The following is a 6,381-nucleotide window of genomic DNA, read 5'->3' on the forward strand; positions in this document are numbered from 1 at the left end:
GGGATGGGCCGGGATGGGCTGGGCTGGGCAGTGCCCTCTCCTGGACCCGGGGGAGGGGGGGGTGGAGGGAGCAACCCCGCCCCCAGCCCCCCCCCCCCCGGCCCTGGACACGCCCCGACCCACCCCCTGTCCCTCCCCCAGCCCCACCCCCGTCTCTCTCCCACCCCCAGACCCACCTCCTATTTCTCCCCCCAGCCCCAACCCCTCTCCCTTCCCCAGCCCCACCCCTGTCCCTCCCTCATCCCCTCTTCCTCATCCCCCCTCCCTCCCCCAGCCCCATCCCTTCTCCCCCCTCCAGCCTCATCCCCATCCCCTCTCCCTCATTCCCTCTCCCCCCTCCAGCCCCATCCCTCTCCCTCTTCCCCTCTCCCTCCTCCCCTCTCCCTCCTCCCCTCCCCCAGCCCCATCCCTTCTCCCCATCCCCTCTCCTTCCCCCAGCCCCATCCCTTCTCCCCCCTCCAGTCCCATCCCCTCTCCCTCCTCCCCTCTCTCTCTTCCAGCCCCATCCCCTCTCCCTCCCCTAGCCCCATCATCATCAATCGTATTTATTGAGCGCTTACTGTGTGCAGAGCACTGTACTAAGCGCTTGGGAAGTCCAAGTTGGTAGCATATAGAGAAGTCCCTACCCAACAGTGGGCTCACAGTCTAAAAGGGGAGACAGAGAACAAAACCAAACATAATAACAAAATAAAATGAATAGAATAGATATGTACAAAGAAAATAAATAGAGTAACAAATATGTACAAACATTTCTCCCCCATCCCCATCCCTTCTCCCCCTCCCCATCCCTTCTCCCTCATCCCCCCTCCCACCCCCAGCCCCCACCCCCTGTCTCTCCCCAACCCCCTCTCATCATTTATCAGCTGTGTGACTTTGGGCCGGTCACTCAACGTCTCTGGGCCTCCGTTCCCTCAGCTGTAAGATGGGGATGAAGACTGGGAGCCCCACGTGGAAACAACCTAATTACCTTGTATCTACCCCAGCGCTTAGAACAGTGTTTGGCACATAGTAAGCGCTTAACAAATGCCAGCATTCTTATTCTTATTATTGCCTCAGCTGTAAAATGGGGTTGAAGACTGGGAGCCCCACGTGGAAACAACCTAATTACCTTGTATCTACCCCAGCGCTTAGAACAGTGTTTGGCACATAGTAAGCGCTTAACAAATGCCAACATTATTATTATTATTATTATTATTATTATTTCCTCAGCTGTGAAATGGGGATTAAGACTGGGAGCCCACGTGGAAACAACCTAATTACCTTGTTATCTACCCCAGCGCTTAGAACAGTGCTTGGCACATAGTAAGTGCTTAACAAATGCCAACATTATTATTATTATTATTATTATTAATTATTTCCTCAGCTGTAAAATGGGGATTAAGACTGGGAGCCCCACGTGGAAACAACCTAATTACCTTGTATCTACCCCAGCGCTTAGAACAGTGTTTGGCACATAGTAAGTGCTTAACAAATGCCAACATTATTATTATTATTATTATTTCCTCAGCTGTAAAATGGGGATGAAGACTGGGAGCCCCACGTGGAAACAACCTAATTACCTTGTATCTACCCCATCGCTTAGAACAGTGTTTGGCACATAGTAAGCGCTTAACAAATGCCAACATTATTATTATTATTATTTCCTCAGCTGTAAAATGGGGATGAAGACTGGGAGCCCCACGTGGAAACAACCTAATTACCTTGTATCTACCCCAGCACTTAGAACAGTGTTTGGCACATAGTAAGCGCTTAACAAATGCCAATATTATTATTATTATTATTATTATTATTTCCTCAGCTGTAAAATGGGGATTAAGACTGGGAGCCCCACGTGGAAACAACCTAATTACCTTGTATCTACCCCAGAGCTTAGAACAGTGTTTGGCACATAGTAAGTGCTTAACAAATGCCAACATTATTATTATTATTTCCTCAGCTGTAAAATGGAGATTAAGATTGGGAGCCCCACGTGGGACAACCTGAAACAGTGTGGCTCAGTGGAAAGAGCACGGCCTTTGGAGTCAGAGGTCATTCATTCATTCAATCGTATTGAGCGCTTACCGTGTGCAGAGCACTGTACTAAGCGCTTGGGAAGTACGAGTCGGCAACATATAGAGACGGTCCCTACCCACCAACGGGCTCCCAGTCCAGAACGGGGTTTAAATCCCGGCTCTGCTATTTGTCAGCTGTGTGACTTTGGGTAAGTCATTTAACTTCTCTGTGCCTCAGTTCCCTCATCTGTAAAATGGGGGTGAAGGCTGGGAGCCCACGTGGAAACAACCTAATTACCTTGTATCTACCCCAGCGCTTAGAACAGTGTTTGGCACATAGTAAGCGCTTAACAAATGCCAATATTATTATTATTATTATTTCCTCAGCTGTAAAATGGGGATGAAGACTGGGAGCCCCACGTGGAAACAACCTAGTTACCTTGTATCTACCCCAGCGCTTAGAACAGTGTTTGGCACATAGTAAGCGCTTAACAAATGCCAACATTATTATTATTATTATTATTTCCTCAGCTGTAAAATGGGGATTAAGACTGGGAGCCCCACGTGGAAACAACCTAATTACCTTGTATCTATCTCAGCGCTTAGAACAGTGTTTGGCACATAGTAAGCGCTTAACAAATGCCAACATTATTATTATTATTATTTCCTCAGCTGTAAAATGGGGATGAAGACTGGGAGCCCCACGTGGAACAACCTAATTACCTTTTATCTACCTCAGCGCTTAGAACAGTGTTTGGCACATAGTAAGCGCTTAACAAATGCCAACATTATTATTATTATTATTATTTCCTCAGATGTAAAATGGGGATTAAGACTGGGAGCCCCACGTGGAAACAGCCTAATTACCTTGTATCTACCCCAGCGCTTAGAACAGTGTTTGGCACATAGTAAGTGCTCAACAAATGCCAATATTATTATTATTATTATTATTTCCTCAGATGTAAAATGGGGATTAAGACTGGGAGCCCCACGTGGAAACAACCTAATTACCTTGTATCTACCCCAGCGCTTAGAATGGTGTTTGGCATATAGTAAGCGCTTAACAAATGCCATTATTATTATTATTATTTCCTCAGCTGTGTTACTTTGGGCAAGTCACCTCACTTCTCTGGGCCTCAATTCCCTCATCTGTGAAATGGGGATTAAAACTGTGAGCCCCCTGTGGGACAGCTTGATCACCTTGTAACCTCCCCCAGCGCTTAGAACAGTGCTTTGCACATAGTAAGTGCTTAACAAATGCCATCATCATCATCATTATTATTATTTCCTCAGCTGTAAAATGGGGATTAAGACTGGGAGCCCCACGTGGAAACAACCTGAAGCAGTGTGGCTCAGTGGAAAGAGCACGGGCTTTGGAGTCACAGGTCATTCATTCATTCAATCGTATTGAGCGCTTACCGTGTGCAGAGCACTGTACTAAGCGCTTGGGAAGTACGAGTCGGCAACATAGAGAGACGGTCCCTACCCAACAACGGGCTCACAGTCTAGAACGGGGTTTAAAACCCGGCTCTGCCATTTATCAGCTGTGTGACTTTGGGTAAGTCATTTAACTTCTCTGGGCCTCAGTTCCCTCATCTGTAAAATGGGGGTGAAGACTGGGAGCCCCACGTGGAAACAACCTAATTACCTTGTATCTACCCCAGCGCTTAGAACAGTGTTTGGCACATAGTAAGTGCTTAACAAATGCCAACATTATTATTATTATTATTATTTCCTCAGCTGTAAAATGGGGATTAAGACTGGGAGCCCCACGTGGAAGCAACCTAATTAACTTGTATCTACCTCAGCACTTAGAACAGTGCTTGGCACATAGTAAGCGCTTAACAAATGCCAACATTATTATTATTATTTCCTCAGCTGTAAAATGGGGATTAAGACTGGGAGCCCCACGTGGAAACAACCTAATTACCTTGTATCTACCTCAGCGCTTAGAACAGTGTTTGGCACATAGTAAGTGCTTAACAAATGCAAACATTATTATTATTATTATTATTATTATTTACTCAGCTGTAAAATGGGGATTAAGACTGGGAACCCCACGTGGAAACAATCTAATTACCTTGTATCTACCTCAGCGCTTAGAACAGTGTTTGGCACATAGTAAGCGCTTAACAAATGCCAACATTATTAGCATTATTATTTCCTCAGCTGTAAAATGGGGATGAAGACTGGGAGCCCCAGATAGAAACAACCTAATTACCTTATATCTACCCCAGCGCTTAGAACAGTGTTTGGCACATAGTAAGTGCTTAACAAATGCCAACATTATCATTCTTCTTCTTCTTCTTCTTCTTATTATTATTTCCTCAGCTGTAAAATGGGGATGAAGATTGGGAGCCCCACGTGGAAACAACCTAATTACCTTGTATCTACCCCAACGCTTAGAACACTGTTTGGCACATAGTAAGCGCTTAACAAATGCCAACAATATTATTATTATTATTTCCTCAGCTGTAAAATGGGGATTAAGACTGGGAGCCCCACGTGGAAACAACCTAATTACCTTATATCTACCCCAGCGCTTAGAACAGTGTTTGGCACATAGTAAGTGCTTAACAAATGCCAACATTATCATTATTCTTATTATTTTTATTATTATTTCCTCAGCTGTGAAATGGGGATTAAGACTGGGAGCCCCGTGTGGAAACAACCTAATTACCTTGTATCTACCCCAGTGCTTAGAACAGTGTTTGGCACATAGTAAGCGCTTAACAAATGCCAACATTATTATTATTATTATTATTATTTCCTCAGCTGTAAAATGGGGATGAAGACTGGGAGCCCCAGATAGAAACAACCTAATTACCTTATATCTACCCCAGCGCTTAGAACAGTGTTTGGCACATAGTAAGTGCTTAACAAATGCCAACATTATCATTCTTCTTCTTCTTCTTCTTCTTATTATTATTTCCTCAGCTGTAAAATGGGGATGAAGATTGGGAGCCCCACGTGGAAACAACCTAATTACCTTGTATCTACCCCAACGCTTAGAACACTGTTTGGCACATAGTAAGCGCTTAACAAATGCCAACAATATTATTATTATTATTTCCTCAGCTGTAAAATGGGGATTAAGACTGGGAGCCCCACGTGGAAACAACCTAATTACCTTATATCTACCCCAGCGCTTAGAACAGTGTTTGGCACATAGTAAGTGCTTAACAAATGCCAACATTATCATTATTCTTATTATTTTTATTATTATTTCCTCAGCTGTGAAATGGGGATTAAGACTGGGAGCCCCGTGTGGAAACAACCTAATTACCTTGTATCTACCCCAGTGCTTAGAACAGTGTTTGGCACATAGTAAGCGCTTAACAAATGCCAACATTATTATTATTATTATTATTATTTCCTCAGCTGTAAAATGGGGATGAAGACTGGGAGCCCCACGTGGAAACAGCCTAATTACCTTATATCTACCCCAGCGCTTAGAACAGTGTTTGGCGCTTAGAACAGTGTTTGGCACATAGTAAGCGCTTAACAAATGCCAACATTATTATTATTTCCTCAGATGTAAAATGGAGATTAAGATTGGGAGCCCCACGTGGGACAACCTGAAGCAGTGTGGTTCAGTGAAAAGAGCACGGGCTTTGAGCGCTTACTGTGTGCAGAGCACTGTACTAAGCGCTTGGGAAGTACGAGTCGGCAACATATAGAGACGGTCCCTACCCAACAGCGGGCTCACAGTCTAGAACGGGGTTCAAATCCCGGCTCCGCCATTTGTCAGCTGTGTGATTTTGGGTAAGTCATTTAACTTCTCTGTGCCCCAGTTCCCTCATCTGTAAAATGGGGGTGAAGACTGGGAGCCCCACGTGGGGCAACCTGAATACCTTGTACCCTCCCCAGTGCTTAGAACAGTGCTTTGCACATAGTAAGTGCTTAATAAATGCGGAGGGTGCGGGGTGGGCTGTAGAAGGAGAGAAGGGAGGTGAGGTAGGAGGGGGCGAGGGGATGGACAGCCTTGAAGCCCAGGGTGAGGAGTTTCTGCCTGATGTGCCCATTGATTGGTAGCCACTTGAGATTTTTGAGGAGGGGAGGGGATCCACTGGAGGATTTTTGAACAGTGCAAAGCACTGTTCTAAGCGCTGGGGAGGATACAAGGTGATCAGGTTATCCCCCATGGGGCTCACAATCTTCATCCCCATTTTCCAGATGAGGTCACTGAGGCCCAGATTAGTGAAGTGACTTTTTTTTAATGGCATTTATTAATCGCTATGTGCAAAGCACTGTTCTAAGCGCTGGGAAGGTTACAAGGTGATCAGGCTGTCCCACGGGGGGCTCACAATCTTCATCCCCATTTTACAGATGAGGTAACTGAGGCCCAGAGAAGTTAAGTGACCTGCCCAAAGTCCACAGCTGACAATTG

The sequence above is a fragment of the Tachyglossus aculeatus genome, chromosome 4, assembly GCF_015852505.1.
Source record: "Tachyglossus aculeatus isolate mTacAcu1 chromosome 4, mTacAcu1.pri, whole genome shotgun sequence".
NCBI classification, from domain to species: Eukaryota; Metazoa; Chordata; class Mammalia; order Monotremata; family Tachyglossidae; genus Tachyglossus; species Tachyglossus aculeatus.